The following is a 17,986-nucleotide window of genomic DNA, read 5'->3' on the forward strand; positions in this document are numbered from 1 at the left end:
CATGATTAGTTGTCTGGGGTTTGTTTGGGTTGTGAATTGCCGCTGTGGTGTAAATCACAGAGGAGCTGGCGGCCAGTGAGACAGCCGGAGGCCACATTAGAAGGCTCAGGCGGGCTTTGCCGCTGCTGACCACATTTACTGCTCAGCAGCTTCCCATTGTTTTTCCTCCAGGACCTGGCAACCGCAGATTAAGACGTGGACCTGGCAACCGCAGCTATGGTTTTTGTTGCATTGCTGCTCACAATTTGTCCTGTTACACCGTGTAATGTTAGATTTGTGCAGTCAGCGTGAATTGAAGTGTCAAGCTTTTGATACAAATATGCAGTTTGGACAGCGGAATTACTACAATATAAGACAGCTGTAGTACATTTTTTTTGATGATCAATGTCTAGACAAAAAAGAGAGAATTCCAACTGGCAACCATCATCCCGACAGTCATCAATTGCTGATATATTCACTCGGGTGCTGAATTGAGTGGCAGTGATGCATTTAAAAACCCCCCTCTGTCTCTCGCCGTGTATCCTGCTGAAGCTTGTTATGCTTCGACAACTCTGATTTTTCACCAGGCAGCTTTGGAGACTAAATCTGTTGCAACTCTCATTCTCATCTGTCAAAATGCAGGGTTTGCCTGCAGTGATACTTATATTACAAAAAAAAAGACCACCTCATAGAGGTGGCAAGGAAGTTGGCATTTTCCAATGATGCGGTTGAGTGCTAATCTCATTGACTGCCCCGTCTCTTTGCTGTTCCTCTCCGTGTTTTGTAGCTCGACATTTTACCAAGCTCCTCTCCGCTGTAAGCCTCGGGGTCAAGCGGCTACTGTGTCGAAATCTTGCGGAGGTATACAATAAAATTGAATAAAACAACAACAGAACAAAACCATCTGACTACTCTCCAACCCCTTGATACAAACGTACAGGTGCCCGGGGCCCCGGGAATGCGTAAGAGTTTGACAAACAAATATAGCTCCTTTTCCTTTTTATAAATTATCAGGTTGAGGCACAGACATGGAGCCTGGCTGTCTGAGTCCCACATATAGCAGAGGGGGAAACCGGGCATCTGCAGCGACGGTTCATTTTACGGGTCAACGTGCTCGTGTGAGGAAAGTTGATGAAAACATGAAAAACAGAAAAAGAGGGAAGAGAAAAAAAATCATGGTTGTGAGGAATCCCTTCCCTCCCATATCTAATATAGCTTCTATACAACACTTGCAAGCCTATAATCGGGGGTCTGCTAACTATATCTCAGGGACTGTGGGATGGAAGTGTTTATTTGAAGCCTGTGCGTGTGTGTGTGTGTGTGTGTGTGTGTGTCGGGGGGTGACAGGAATAGCCAGTGGCAGCAGAACATGAACCAGCCCTCTACAGGCACAAGTGCAGCAGGAGTGAGTTGGTTATTTTAGGTCAGTAGCAGCAGCAGCAACAGCGGCAGCCACTGGTCTCATTTGAGAGCCTTTCCAAAGGGCCTTGTCTCTAATCAGAGGATCAACCCCTTCTAAAAATTACAGTTCTGAATACATAAAAATGGCATCAGAGACCGCAGATTTCTGCTGAGTTGTTGTTTAAATATTTTCGGCGCAGCTGTTGAGTGTTTCGGGATGGGGGGGGTTGACTCGCTGACAGGATATTTTTCATTTTTCAGTAACAAACACAGCGGCGAGGTCAATGTTTTCACTTTGAAGTGCTCAAACACCCCCCCACCCTCTCGGCACGCTGGGTTTGGAGCGTCTTCGCCACCGTTGGTTCGGGAGGCAGTTTGAATAGTTTGCAGCTGGATTCTGATTCAGTTTGACATCCTTGGGAAGAGAACATCTGCAAACATCTCAATCCACTTGATTTCATGCACAGCCTCAAAATGAACATGGTATCTAATCTCCTACTGATAAAATAAATAAAAATCCCAACTACCATCTTTGGAAAATGCATGCAACCTTGTTTTGATGCTCCGTTTTTTTTTACACCGGACAGCATTGTGTTGTGATATTACGTCACCGGCCCGCACCTCCCAACTTCTTCCCCCAAACAGAGTCCGTGGGGAGGTCCCCTAAGAGAGGCGGTCACAAACTCCTTGAGAACCTCGGCTGACACGGCTGTCAAACAATATCTCCAAGCTCGGCTAAGTCCTGGTTGCCGGGGGCACAACAACAGGAATGTTGCCGGGTGACAAAGGACGATTAGCGGCCTGATTTTTCCATATGCTGACATTTGTGAGTTTTCGTGCATTGCGTGCTGATTCCTGGCCAGTGAAGTTTGTCCTTTTTTTTTTCCAGACACCACACACAAAAGATGTTGTTGCAATACAAGTGAGAGTTTTCTTTCGAGCTGTGAATTTTTTTTTTTCCTGCAAAGGCGGGTGTTTAACGCAGTGTGACTTTTGATAAAAGGAAAGTGCCTTTTTGTTTACATATGCAGGGCTTTTTCCAGCATTTTAGGCTGGAGGATGAGAGCATCAGAAATAGAAATACCCAAGCAGGATAGGTTTCATATTAATTTCTTATCAAATAAAAATGCATCTCTCTTATAACTGTGATTTGGGGTGAACTGTGACATGATGAACCCGAAATCTGTACCCCATCAAATCGCCTGTTTGATGGGGAACACATTTCGAGAACACATCCTCCTTCATTTCCAGCTTCCCCTTTCCAGACCAAATAAGGAACTCCAGTTCATAACAGTAGATGATCATTTTATGTAATGCTGTTAAAATGCTGACAAAGTTAGAAAAATCTCTGTACCAGAAGGCACTCGCATTCTTTTCACGTCTGTGAGACGTAAAGCCCTTGTTTATTGGGGCTAAAAACTTGCACCTTTTAAATGAGCCTTTGTTTGGGATAATGAATCTGTTTGCAGGTTACAGACACACAATCTGATTTAGCTGTGTTACCACAGTAGCTAATCGTGTTGATCCCGTAGTTAATCGGCATTGGACTTCTAATGGGGGGGAATTAGGGACTTTTAGGACTTCCTGGTAGAGCAGAGCTGCAGGTAATCACCCTCGCTGAACTTTGAATCTGTGTAGTGGAGCAATGGTAAGTCTTGCCACAATCTGATCTTTTGATATTACGTGCAAAATTGAAGTGACATTAAGGGCCATTTTTTTTTGTCAGAGTGCAGTCAGAAACAAAGTGCCTAATCCACTTTGAGAGGGCCAGCAAACTAGAAAAACAACTCCCTTTCTTAAAGATTAGGGGTTAGAATTCAAATGCCATAAACACTTCATAAATGGAAGATTGTTTGAATCTGGCTTTATCCAAAACAAGTCATTTATTAAAGGTTTATTACATACACTGTGTTAATACCTTGGAGTGTTACAGCATGTGTTTTAAGAAACAGTTTTAAAAATGAAATGTTATTGATTTGAGTAAATACAATTAGTGGCTATTCACTTTGCATTTATTTACTCTTGGTTCCAATGTGTTCAAAATGACCGATTACATATAATGATGGCTACTAAATATGACAGGTCAGCAGTGCGGGAATGAAAAAAATAAAATCTCGAGCTCGACCGTCACAAGCTTTTCAGTAGGAGAGATTATTTTATAACAACTGAGATTTATAAAACAGGATGCAAATGTAATTGAAGAGAACAACCCCTTTTGCATATTTTTTGACTGTGAGAGCTGCATGCATGATAAAAACTGTCTCCAAACAGAGATACGGGTGCTATAAATTCTAATACAAATGAACTTCCAATGTGACCTAATTACCACAACACTACTCTGACCCTGAATAAACTTCAGTTTACCAGGATCTGGATGTACAGCAGAGTCTCCGCACTGCTCTGAAACCTCACATTACAGAATTAGTTTTATATTTTTTCACCTTGTGCGGCTGAAAAGTTCTTGTCTTACACTCAGTCAGTCTGCTAGTTTAAAATTAAAAACCACAACTATAGCGTTTTGGGTGTGTTTGGTTGTTTTGTTTTTTTTTGTATGTAAAATCCCTGCCATCGTCGGGGGATGCAGTGTCTGCGATTTCTCTCAGCACCCACTCATCACCTGAACCGCTTCTGAAGTAGTGGGATTCCAGGGGATCACATATAGCGTTTGCATCCATAGCTGGTAAACCTGTCTCTCTTACTTTCTCTTCTCATAATGGATTTTTAATGGCATCCAGATGTCCAGTAGCCGGGGTTTCCTCCGGCCCACTCAGAGTTGACAGGTCCCTCGGACCAGTGGCTTACAGTTACAGGCAAACCCTGCATACCTTTAATATGGACTCAAGGGATAAATTCTACTGGCTGGCCTTTTATGATTAAAATTATTTCTTACCGCCCTGTTATCCAGCCGCCTGAAAAGTGAGTCGTGGTGGTATCAGTAGCGTGCATTGTAAACAAATGCATCGAGGATTTGAATACAGACAAAATGGTCAGAGTGACAGGAGGCATTCGTTTGCTTGAGTCGATGTGTGAAATGATGCAGGTCATTTTGAGTTTTTGAAATAATTCCCAGACAAAATTCAGTTTTTGTACCAGTTTGAATTGGAATTCATAGACGAAAACCTCGATTGCCGAATGCTGGTTTGACAGTCGGAAGTGCTGGGATTCAAATCCATTGATTGACCTTTTTCTTTTAAATTTGAAAGTTACTGAAAACTAAGTTTGGAATTTGGTGAATTTTAGAATATTACAATACCAATACATTTTTGTGAGGTTTCATTCCCCGCTTCCTCACACCCAATTTATGTTTTGGACTTTTTGTTGAAATGCAGCTATGAATCACACTTAAGTTAAATACAGACAGGACTGTCTCAGAAAATTAGAATATTATGATAAAGTTCTTTATCTACTGTAATGCAATTAAAAAAACAGAAATGTCATACATTTTGGATTCATTACAAATCAACGGAAATATTGCAAGCCTTTTATTGTTTTAGTATTCTTTAGTATTCATCTTAAAAAAAACTCAAAAATCCCATCTTAAAATATTAGAATATCATGAAAAAGTAACTTCTTTAATTGCATTATAGAAGATAAAGAGCTTTATCACAATATTCAAATTTTCTGAGACAGTCCTGTAAATGGAAAATAAGCGGGGCTCGGCTAAAGCCCCCATTGTGACGGATGACATCGTCATAGGTTAGAACCGTCCGGGCGCTCGGAAGAATGACGGCAGGGTGTGTGTGAGTGGAAGTGGAGATAAGTAGAATGTGATGTAGCGTGGTGACCCCACTCAGAGGGCAAGCAGGACTGACGCACAGCTGCGGCCCGGACAGAGGGAACATGTCAAACAACGGGCCGGTTATTCACTGACATCCACTGCTCCTGCGCTGAGCACTTGCTCCTGCTTCATGCTTTACTGGAACTGTGCTCATGAATGATTTTACTATGGAACAAAGACCCTCGGTTGCACATTTGCAACACGGTAAACAAATTAGCCAGGTCTCATAACTCTTGATAGATGAAACACAAAAATTATGTTCGTTAGTAGATTATAAGGCATTAAAGTGATGAACTTGCATTAATGTGCGCTTTTATTCACGTTTTCTCAAACTTGACAATCGTATGGGGATTTGCAAAGCTGGATTTTGATAAAAGATGAATTAAACCTTAAGAGGTATTTTCCTGGTTTTTAGTGTGATAGTTGAAAAATACCACTTTCAACTACAAACTAGAAATAATGACAATGTATAATAAAACATTTATTTACCATACTATTCATTGCTTCAGCTTTGAATCCTTAACACAGTAAATATCTTATATTTGCATAGTCAAGGGTTAGTAGAGCCAAATTTAAATGAATAAGACAACAAACAAATGACCAAGAACTGTAAAATAATGCATTTGTTTTCATTTACATGGCAAAACATTTAATCTGTGGTCAATAATGTTTTAATGATCATATAAGATGTTTGACGATTAGCCTCCTTTGGGGTATCAATAGTACTCTATCAAACATGTACTACTAGAAGACACATGGATGGATGGATGACTGAACTACTGCTTATTACGGATGTCTGAATGTAGGGTTACCCAGCCCTACATGGTCTGCAGACTTGATATAAGCCTTCAAACTTCAACTTTAACCTTAACCGCACAGCATTAATCATTTACACAGGCAAATAAACAAAAAAATGACCCAATAAATGTCTGGGTACCTACCTGTCAGAGTATTCAGGTGGAAGTCACTGGTGGTCCATGAAGATGCAACATCCCACTAAAAGGAAAAAAAATCCATTAAAATAGCTCAATAAAAATGTATGTGACATCTTCAAGGAATCGTGTTATCAAAAATCCTGCAGAACTAAGAAGAACATATTAAGTGTTTTATTTTGAATCCCCAATCAATGAAATAAATCAAAATATATCAGTGCTCTTTAAGTTTTAAAATCATCTTTCCTGTGAGGATGCTCCACCCTTTACACTGTATTGTTTCCTACTCTCACATGCACGGTAATCTGGCCCCTGGCCTGAAAAACAAATTGTATGTGAACAAAGCTGCTCTATTCAGCTTTGAGCAAAAATAATACTGGGAAAAAAAAACAAAAAAAAAAAAACAGAATACATGGCTCCCCAAAGCACTGAACCCAACAAGACCATGTCTTGTCTTACTTCCGACTTATAGCACTATAACATAAGTTATCACAAACTGCTGCAACACGCTGCAACCAGAGAAGAGCTGAAAAATAATGTAGGTTAGAGTGATTAACCAACTATTTCTAGATACTGCACTGTACATAGTGTCTGTTTCTGTCATGTTTTGCACCCATTTTCCAGATCTTCTTCCATGCTGGTGTGACAATTGAATTTCCCTTTTGTGGGAGCAATAAGGTCAATCCTGTCCTTTCCTACTCAATGTCATATTCATGATTGTGTGTATTTCATCAAATATAAACACACAAGGAGAAGTTCAATGAGTCCCTTCACTGTTGCTCCAACTGGACGATCGGCATTTGACTCACAGATGTTTCGTTTTTAGCCTCCACATCCCCCGCACGTCTCTTTGGTGGTTTTCTAAAACTGCCCACCCTCATCCTGGCCAACTTGGCTACGGATGCAGCCCCAGCCTCACACGAACAAAACCAGCTACACATTGAAACCGATCATTTCCAGGCTGACAATCACAACCCTCGATCATTGCGGTTGATTAGACACCGGTGTTTGGCTTTGGATTTGTGCGTCTGTGGTTGGGGGTTAAGGACACGATGATTGAAGCGGACTCAACCCTCGTTGGCGACCTTCACCCTAAGCAGGTTAAGTAGTGGGGATTCTGGTTCTTGTATTTGTAAACTCATTATGTCACTGTCTTAAATATAGCAGCCATGTTTTGAAGTGAAGGAAATTTTGGAGCGAGATTCTGCCTTGTGGTTTCGCATCCCAAACCTCCTCTCCTAAATTGCCATGCAGATAACAACATAAATATATGGTTGCTAAGTGAGCAGAAAACTTTAAATGTCACGCAGTGTAATTACAAGAACTTAATTGGAGGTAAAAATGGCATAAATGTTAGTATTTTCTTGTACAGTAAGTTAGTAAACTCAGAAAATTGAATTTCACTTAAAACCAATACAAAGCTGGATTCCCTGTGAGCTGCTATCCCACAATATGCTTCAAGTTTATCCCTCGGCAACCCGATCTAGGAATGATACCATGTTTTTCAGAGTCCCGGAAAGTTGAAAAAGAGTGCCAACCTTTAGCTCATGAAGTTTGGATTGTAATGACTTAACACAATGTTGTGCAGTGGTTACATCGTCGTAATATTCATGAATACAAATGCGCGCACACATATATAAAAGAATATTATCTGTGTGTGTGTGTGTGTGTGTGCGCGCATGTATACACATATACGTGTGTGGACATATATGTGTATATATATGTATGTATACATATCTATGTATATATACACAGAATATATATTTCCAGCATGCAGAAAATCGATATTTGAAATGACAATGAAAATCACTATTTGAAATGACAATGATCATTTGAAGCATCATATGTATACATATATATACATAAACATACATATATATATGTATGTACACACAAATATATACACCTACATATATTTGTATGTATATATATGCTGCTTCAAATGATCATTGTCATTTCAAATAGTGATTTCTGCATGCTGGATATCTATCTCTCTATCTCTCTATCTCTCTATCTATCTCTCCAGAAAGCAACAAGGACAGCTGATGTTACACAATGCTCATAACTCTTTCTCTGACATTTTGAAGTATGTTGTTTTATTAGCGTTCATAATCAATTTATTACAACTACTCAGCACCGCCATGAGATTACGTATGCCTCTTTGTACACAAACCGACTTCCGGGCCTCCGCCTGCTCCGGAGGACCACAAACCTCTGTGTAATTAAGAGGATGTCCCTCTCCGGTAGATAACAGCTGAAAGAGTTTAGTGTCCCCTCAGAATGCTGGCCAGGGATGTTTTTACTGCTCAACATTTTGACGACACAAACACCAAAGCGTACAGTAGATGAAAGGAACGAGCCAGGATGGTACCATTACTTAGGTCAGTACCCATGCTAGCCTGTCATTTTCTGCCATCCAAGTACTCATGAATTAGGTCTGCTGTGGATGGGAAGTTTTTTTTTTATTCTTTGTTTCGTACCACAGACTCGGATCACATAAGCCAATGTCTGGATGCCGAAGTGATGTTCTATCAAAATTGACAAAGTCAGCTGGGAAATGTTTTAAGGGGTCCTAATTTGGCGAGGTCATTTATATTTCCGACCTCCTACACTGAATGTGAACATTTTGTGCGGTTATCCAGACACTGATGTCAGGTCAAAGATTTATGAAGTTAACAAAAAGACAGAATACCCCGGCAATGATTGGCCACAATGTCCATCCTTTGGGGAGTCAGGGAGCAATTTGTTGAGGCTGCTATTATGCGGACATCCCATCAAAAGCATAACCAATCTGCAATGGATGAAGCACAATCCGCTTGAAAGATGGCGACAGTTGTTTTTTTTTTTTTTTTTTTTTTTTCCATGTGCAATCAATGTGTGTAATTATACAATGACTCACATATATGATACTTCTGGATTCACTGTACACGATACTACATTTGCACAATCAATGACTGGCTGAAACCCAAGGCTGTTAATTTCCTTCCCTTAAAAACATCTAGAAGATTTCTAGGATATAAAAAAGACGTGAGCTCGGTTTTCTGAAAGGAATAATTACAAAAACTGAAGCACACCTTTGTTTTACATTCAATCTCACGTCACGTGAAAATTCACGATGCTCATAACTGAAAAAAAAACCTTATGAAGTACATTGTCATTTACCTTCCTTTACTAAGTATTAAAATACTCCAAAATATCTCGTGAAGTGTGTCACACTCATAGGTCCCTTCAATCAAGACATTTTAGGATAATGTTTTTTTTTTTTTTTTAATTAGCCATGTAAATATTTTATTTGCAACCAAATATAAAAACCAAATGAAAATATGAAAACCAAATATATATATGTATATTATTTGTTGTTTTTCTCATGAATAGAACAGGTGCATTAGGGCAGGCTCCGGCTCAAGGCGCCTTTTGTGTGTGTGTGTGTGTGTGTGTGTGTGTGTCCTTTAAAAGAATCTGCATGTTTGACGAAGGGCCTGCTTTGATAACAGAGCAGCATATTGTCTGTGTGCATACGTCCTGCTACACTACTGTATAAGGAGCCCACTGTTCCAAGCAAACCGCCATGTTATGAGGCGAAGTCTGTCAGTTATCCAAAGAATGTCAGTAATTAGCTCAGTAATCATAAGCTTCAGGAAATCTACAGAAATAGCGACCTGATCGCTGTGTGAAAGTCTTCCGTCTGCACAGCTGTGACTGCACTCGACTTTAAGCTCGCGGCATATCGGCCGTCTTGTGCAACCTATTAAATCAGTCACCTGTCAATAGTCCGATCCGAGCTGATTTATTAAACGTATTTATGTTTGTACGACCGCTGACGCCAAACCGGAGCAGGCAGATAACTGGGCAGGAGATGAATAAATATGTGCTCGTCCTCTCTGTGTCTCTCCTCTCAACAGGTAGACATAAATCAAATGTGATATTGGGGGCATTCCTCACATTCCAAATAATTTTTTCTGGCGTAGACATGTCATCACATTCGGATACAGGAGGTCTGGTAGCCGGGTGGAGTGGTCACCAGAGGCAGGAATGCAGGCCGGGGGGAAAAATCTCCACCAAGTCCGCTTTGGGGGTTTATGGTCAAGCTGAATATGAGCAAGATAATTGTTTATTTGTATTTCGTAGTTTGCAGAGGGAATAATTGTTTCCAATTTTTGTGTGCTCCTCATGGGAGCGTCGCACTCTGACGACAACCTGCAAGTTTATCTCTCATTGTAAACACGTGTGAAGAGAGTGCCATCATATTTCTGTCACAGGTCCTTAACCTATAAGGCTCAAGTATCAAAAGAAAAAGGACAATACTCTTTTCGCTCTCACAGTTTCACTATACAGTGATCCCTCGCTACGCGGTTTACTTTTCACGGTTTCGCTACTTCACGGATTTGCATTCTGATTGGCTAAAAAGTCACTCCGCTTCTTCTCTACCTGTGCGTCAATAACATTGCAGTTGAATACGTACGCGTACATAAAACAGCTTGCCGAATTTACATTACGTACGTGCAAATTCTCTTGCAATTTCGAGTTTCTCTAAAACCCATAATGTTGGCAGGGCCCGAAAGGCAGTGGAAGATGCTATCTATCGCAGATAAAGTTAAACTTCTGGACATGCTAAGGGAAGGTAAAAGCTATGCGGCTGGAGGTTGGCATTACGGAATTAATGAATCTTCCGTTCGTTCCATAAAGAAGGAAGAAAAAAACAGAAGGACGACAACAGCAATGTATAATAGAGTATCTAATTGTATAATAATTGTAAAAAAAGGTTTCTTCTTCACGGATTTTGCCTATCACAGGTTCTTTTTGGAACCTAACTCACGCAAAAAATATACTGTACATACTAGACAAATGCAATTGCTCTGACTCACTCGGTAAATTCACACCAACAAAAAAATGCGTACCCCCACTACCCTCATCCCCTCACATTTTCACCCACCATCTTCAGTGGGCAGAGTGGATTCTGAAGAGGTGACTTGTGTGCATATCCATTATCGGCCCATTTCCCTTCGGTACACAGCATTTCTCTAAAGGTGCTGCCGGCCGGGGCCAACGGAGAAAGGATTCCATTCTTCTCCTCCTCCTGACTCACTGCAAAAGTGCGGTGCTGCCTCCAAGCTCCAGTTTCCGAGGACCTTTTGTCTGGCACAATCGATCGGGGATGCAAAATGGGGTCTGGAGGGAACCCAACACCTCACGTTTTTCTTCAGGCCCTGCCGGAGTCGGGAGGGTGAGTGGAAGGAACTGGAAGGAAACACCCGAATGGATCCAATTCATGAGACATGGACACATAACACAAAACAATAATCATTTTTGCCACATTCTTTTCCTGCAGTTACATTTGCTGCCATGATTCTGATGAGCTCCCCCCGGTGACTTTTTAAACATTCACTGCTAACACGTGAAAGTGCCCCAACCGGGCAGCACGGTAAAGCAATACCGCTGACCTGGTAACACGAGCTCCGTTCTGTGAGCATCTGTCCGGAATATCAGAGGCTGGTCAGAGCAGGAGGTTCGTAACTGGAGCGTCTTGGTGAAGGAACGTCGCCATGAAACGCTGATTTGCCATCCGATATCAGATGGGAGCTTTGCCATTGCGGGCAGGTCAGAGATCAAACGTGGTCAAAATGATGAGCCACCGTCTTTGTGTAAAACTGACCGTGAGATCAACCCATCAGATACTAACTAAGGCACTCGAGTGCTAGAGATTTGATTTACGGTATTTCATTAACTTCCTAAACTTCACATTGCTTGTTTTTACTAGACGGAAAGTACATCATCACAGACTGAAACTTAAGGACTTTCACCGAAGCTTTCAAAACATTTTTTTTTTTTACTATGAAGGAAAAAGCCTGCAAGTTATCGCAGGTGCCACTTGTCATCTTGAGGGTCTGGAAGGAGGCTGAACTGATTTTTGGAGAAATGGAAAAAAAAATGAATTGGAGACTGTGGATAACACGTGAACTTACACCTTCTGTCTGCTTCTTGATCCTTATAATACCGATGAAACTTTGAACTGTTGGAAATTTGCAATTACATTTGGCTGAATTTTTCATCATCATGACAGCCGTCAACAGATTTCCTCTCACGTGTCCGATTTAGTCTGTTTAGTCAGTGATGTTTTTTCCTCACTGGCGTGCTTTATTTTTTAAGTGTCATGCTGGATGGCACAGCTCCTTTGTGTTTAGAGTGGAAACTTGGGGTCTGGCCTAACCCGGGCCTGGAGCCTGCATTAGTCACTACTATAAAGCTGGTCTTCGCCGGGTGCAAAGGAGCCCAGGAGTGGCGGTTTGTCCAGTTCTATATTTCACCTCAAACTCCTCAAGCTCAGTTTCTTCGGTGGAGCGCCCTGCTGTGAAATGCTAGTGTTTAAAATACCCAAAGAAAACAAAGTTGTACTTGCACCAGAAGTGGAGAAACACAATTTTCATATTGCCCCTTGACAGATACTGAAACTCCAGTTTTCATTATAACAACTGAAAATGTATTTGTTCAATTGATTTAATAATGGTCGGCAGCCGGTCGACAGTGTGGTGCAGTGGGTAGTGCTTCCATCTTGGAGCCAGAAGATTCCTGGATTGACTCTGGCAGTACATGGAGTTCGCATGTTCTCCCTGTGTCTACGTGAGTTTTCTCCTGGGTTCGTCCCACATCCCAAAAACATGCAGCAGGTTGACGTTGATGGGAAATCCTGACATGTGAGTGATAGTCTCTATATGTGGCCCTGTGATTGACTGGCAACTGGCCCAGGGCAAGACCGGCCTCTTGCCCAATGACAGCCGATCTAGGCTGCAGGCTCCTCTTGTCCCTGAGTGCAGGAGAAGTGGTATAGCCAATGAATGAATGAAAGTTTGGCAGGGTTGACTGAATCAAGCTTCTTCTTTGTTTCTTAGTTCTGAGGTCATAGTTTCTGTAACGTCAAAAAAAAAACAAACAGAGCATACAAAACTGCCTCTTAATGTTCTAATAACATTCTGGCTCTCGGAACAGACAACATGTTGTATGATTCAATTCCACGTGGTTTATTTTTGCCGGTGTGGTGACTGCCTGGTGACATTTGTCAGCTCGCACTAGCTGGTGACCCGATGAATAACTCATTGAACTCTGCACACTCCTTAATATCGATGTTGTAATGTTTCTACAGTCCATCTTTGGAAGTGTAGTCATATCTTATACTTTGTCTTCGAACACCCTACCCTGTTGTGTTGGCGTCTGACCTCACTTGAACAGGTGTTAGCAGGTTTCCAAATACATACCTAGGGATGTGCAGCCATAGGGGCTACTGCATTTATGAGTTAGCTGAAGTGAACATTTTTTCATGCTCGACCTGCATTGGGCTTTTGTTATGTACTCTTGGAAGAGCCAACGCCGGCAAAACACACCAAATGAAGTAGTTCCAAGTGTGTGTCTGTCTCAGACTCACAGTGACACAGAAACAAAACACCGGTGTCTTTATTCCGAATGTTTACACCTCCAGGTCTCATGTGGTGCCGACCTGAAGGGAGTTCAGTGTCTTCGTGAAAATCTGTCTGCCACAGGTATCTCCTATATTTCACATGTGTGTGTGGAAAGTGGGGGGCGGGGGGTAAAGGAGTGAGGGCGGGTGGGGGGATGAGACACGGTCAACAACACTCAGGACACTTCCTCTGGCTGGAAGTAGACAATAGATCATGTCTGTTTTCAGAGCAAGCTTTCCGTGACCTGCAGCCAACCAAATAATCTGCCGCAGGGTTTTTGTGTGTGTCCTGGTTTATGCATGTGCGCTCTTAATGAATACTCTCAGGAGTTTGGTGGGTGACTAATACATGTTACACCGCATTCAAGCAAGAATAAAAGTACCAGGATCCAGACCGCTGAATCCATCAAGCTGAGTGATTTGTTCGGCATCATGATACGATGTGGCATTTCCTCGGTCATGGTGAATCCGATGATGTGGACTGAATAATGACTCTCAAGTGTCTCATCTAAATATGATGGTATACTGCTATTTTATTGCAAGTCTGGATGTTTTCCAAATTGACACTCCAACCACTGAACTTAAGCAACACATAACAAGTCCCTAAGAAGAGAGGGAAAGTTAAGCAATTTTTTTTTTTTACAGAGGTTCCTAAACCGTAATTAAACAGGTGGTCTGGTTTGGAGTGAATCTAAGGTGTCATCAACAAGGTTTTTGTTGGCCATTCAAGCTACCAAAACCCCCACATCAGAGGAAAGTCAGCTCTTGCGGCAACAGCATCTGATGGGATCTGCACCTGGCAGGTGGTGGACAAACCATTAATCATTTCAGCACCATGTCACAAAAGTGTGGTATCAGTGTTGAGAGCAGCCAAATGCAGCCTCATGGAGGCACAAGCCAGGGTCTCCCTGAGCCGGTCCCAAGTCTGGATAAATGCAGAGGGTTGCGTCAGGAAGGGCATCTGACGCAAAACTTATGCCAGAACCAAACATGCGAATCAAACCTAATCTTCTCATACCGGATTGGTTGGGACCCGGGTGAACAATGACTGCCATTGGTACTACTGACCTACAGGGTGCCGGTGGAAATTGGGCTATTGTGGGTTGAAGAAGGAGTGGAGGAAGCAGAGAGAAAAGAAGACAGGCAAGGGTCTGGGACTGAGAGTAAGGACTTTGAATATCAGGACTATGACAGGAAAAGGTAGAGTTGGTTGACATGATGCAGAGAAGGAACATGGATATACTGTGTGACCAGGAAACCAGGTGGAAAGGTAGTAAGGCTAGAAGCTTAGAAGCAAGTTTTTAAGTTGCACTATCATGGTACTGACAGGAAGAGAAATTGAGTTATCTTGAAGGAGGAGTTTGTTAGGAATGTTCTGGAGGTGAAAAGAATGTCAGATAGACTTATGAGTCTGATACTGGAAATTGAAGGTGTGATGCTCAGTGTTGTTAGTGGCTATGCCCCACAGGTGGAATGTGAGTTAGAGGAGAAGGACAAGTTCTGGAATGAGTTAGATGAAGTGATGCAGAATATCCCTGGAGATGAGAGAGTGGTAATTGTAAAGACGTCAATGGGCTTGTTGGTGAAGATATTTGAGGGGATGAAAAAGGGATGGGCGGTTTGGTATACAGGATAGGAACACAGAGGGACAGATAGTAGTAGATTTTGCAAAAAGGATGGAAACGACTGTGGTGACCTATTTTTTTAAGAAAAGACAGGATCTTACGGTAATGTTTAAGAGCAGAGGTCGGAGGATACAGGTAGTCTATATCTTGTATAGATTAGGTAACCTGAAAGAGATCAGTGATTGCAAAGTAGTTGTAGGTGAGAGTGTAAGCAGACAGCAAAGGATGGTGGTTTGTAGGATGACTCTGGGGACAAGATAGATCAAGAGGACAAAGGCAGCGCAGAGGACAAAGTGGTGTAAGCTGAAAAGCGAGGAGTGTTGTTTGGTTTTCAGGGAGGAGTTGAGAAAGGCTGTGGGTGGTCAGGGAGAGCTTCCAGGTGATTGGACAACTACAGCTAATATTGTCAGGGAGACTGGTAGGAGAGTACTTGGTGTATCATCTGGGAGGAAAGTATAGAAGGAGAATGGCAAAGAGCAGAAGTATGTGCAGAGAAAGTGGTTAGCAAAAAAAAAATGGGTCACTGAGGGGACTGAAGAGAATGGACAAGAGTACAAGAAGATACAGTGTAAGGTAAAGATAGAGGTGGTAAAGGCAGAACAAAGGGCATACAATTACTTTTATGCTCAGTTGGACAGTAAGGAGGGACAGAATGATCTATACAGGTTGGCAAAACAGAGAGATAGAGATGGAAAGGATGTACAGCAGGTCCGGGGGATTAAGGATAGAGAGGGAAATGTAATGACAGATGTTAAAAAAGTGAAGGGAAGATGGAAAGAGTACTTTGAAGAGCTGTTGAATGAGGAAAATGAAAGAGAGGCAAGGGTAGAAGAGGTGACTATTGTAGACAACAAAGTAGCAGAGATAAGTAAAAATGAAGTGAGGAAGGCATTGAAGAGAATGAAGAGTGGAAAGGAAGTTGGTACTGATGTAATGATTCCATAACTGTGGGGTGTCTGGGAGAAGCAGCGGTAGAGTTTCTAGCCAGATCATTCAATTGATCTTAGAGTGAGAAGATGTCTGAGGAGTGGAGAATAAGTGTGATGGTGCCCATTTTTAAGAATGAGGGGGATGTGTAGAATTGCGGCAAATATAGAGGGGTAAAGTTGAAGAGTCATACAGTGAAGTTATGGGAAAGAGTGGTGGAAACTAGACTTAGAACAGAAGTCAGGATTTGTGAGCAGCAGTATGGCTTCGTGCCTAGAGAGAGTACAACAGATGCAGAATTTGCTTTGAGAATGCTAATAGAGAAGTACAGAGAAGGCCAGAAGGAGCTGCATTACATTTTTGTTGACCAAGAAAAAGCATATGACAGGGTGCAAAGCGAGGAACTCTGGTATCGATGAGGAAGTCTGGAGTAGCGAGAGGTATGTTAGACTGGTGCAGGACATGTATGCTAGCTGTGAGACAGTGGTGAAGTGTGCTGTAGGGGTAACAGAGAAGTTCACTGTGGAGGTGAGACTTCATTAGGGATCAGCTCTGCAGATGACATTGTGATTTGTTGTGAGAGCAGCAAACAGTCTAGCTTCTCTGACCATCTCTCCAAAACATCTAACATGTGCTGTTCCTCCGATACACTCATTCCTGATCCTATCACTTTAGGCACCCCTGGGTGCTCATGGGTAATGCAGTGTGTAGGCTTGCTGCAGATTGAAGAAACTCAGCTGTTTAGTTCTGTGATCTGCCTGACAGGGGTGCAGATGGTGGGTACCCTGCCTGTACTCTGGGCACAGCGTCTTTGCTGTGGCAGGGACGCTGTGCGTTTGAAGTCGATACTGTAACTGGAGACGAGGCCGAAGGAATTACAGAGTGTGGGGTAAACAGAAGCTGTGGCGCAGCAAAAGGGCGTGCTCGCTTCAGGAAATTAAAAGCCATCGCTTCTTCCTCCAGTCCCCTATCTTCTCTCATCTGCTGCCAGTCAAACTAATGAATAGCACCCTAATAATGCCTAAGGTTCTCTTTTATGCTTGTATCGCTAAATAATGCTCGCTTTCGCACTTGTGATGTTTCATAAGCATATGGGATGGTCACTGCTATTCCTCCTGTCTCCGCTCACTAACAAAACCAGGATTGTTTGGAGTCAGGAAACACTGTTATTTTGCACTTGAATAATGGGTACCATGAGTTGGTACAGCTTTGTTATGGTTTCAAGGTGCACCGTCCAAACCCATGGCCAAAAACCGATGCAAAAAGTGGAAACACAAGTGTCTCAAATCATTTAATCATTGACATCATCACAAGTTTGTAGTCCTACCAACGAGTCACAAAACATGGCAGGATCAAAAACTGAGACTTGCTTTTCGTAATCAGTGGATAATAGTATTGTTTAAAGAAGTTGGGTTCGATACCCTCGTATAAAACAGCATTTTGGGCATCTTTATCTTTCAAAATAAAGGGATTATGATCATTCTGGACTGATTAGACATGCTTTTGATGAGATGGAGAGTTAGACAAAATCATTGATCTTTGCCAACGTAGAAAAGGAGAACGACTGGAACCACTTGATGTTTACAAAATAGTTTGCATCCATTCAGGAAAAATGCAACACATGACAAGTCACAGCTTGTTGTCACATGAGTTTTTGTGGGTGTAAACACTTTGCAAATTGAATATAAAACCTCAACAACATATTCTCAGAATATATATATATATATGTGTGTATATATATATATAGTGTGTGTGTAAATATATGTGTATATATATATGTGTGTGTGTATATGTATATATACATACATACACACACATATATAATCCCAAGCATATCATATATACACATATATATGATCCCAAACATACCATAAATATATATAAAATAAAATAA

The sequence above is a fragment of the Fistularia commersonii genome, chromosome 20 (assembly GCF_037954325.1).
Source record: "Fistularia commersonii isolate RoL2024-O1a breed Wild chromosome 20, RoL_Fcom_v1.0, whole genome shotgun sequence".
Taxonomy (NCBI): Eukaryota; Metazoa; Chordata; class Actinopteri; order Syngnathiformes; family Fistulariidae; genus Fistularia; species Fistularia commersonii.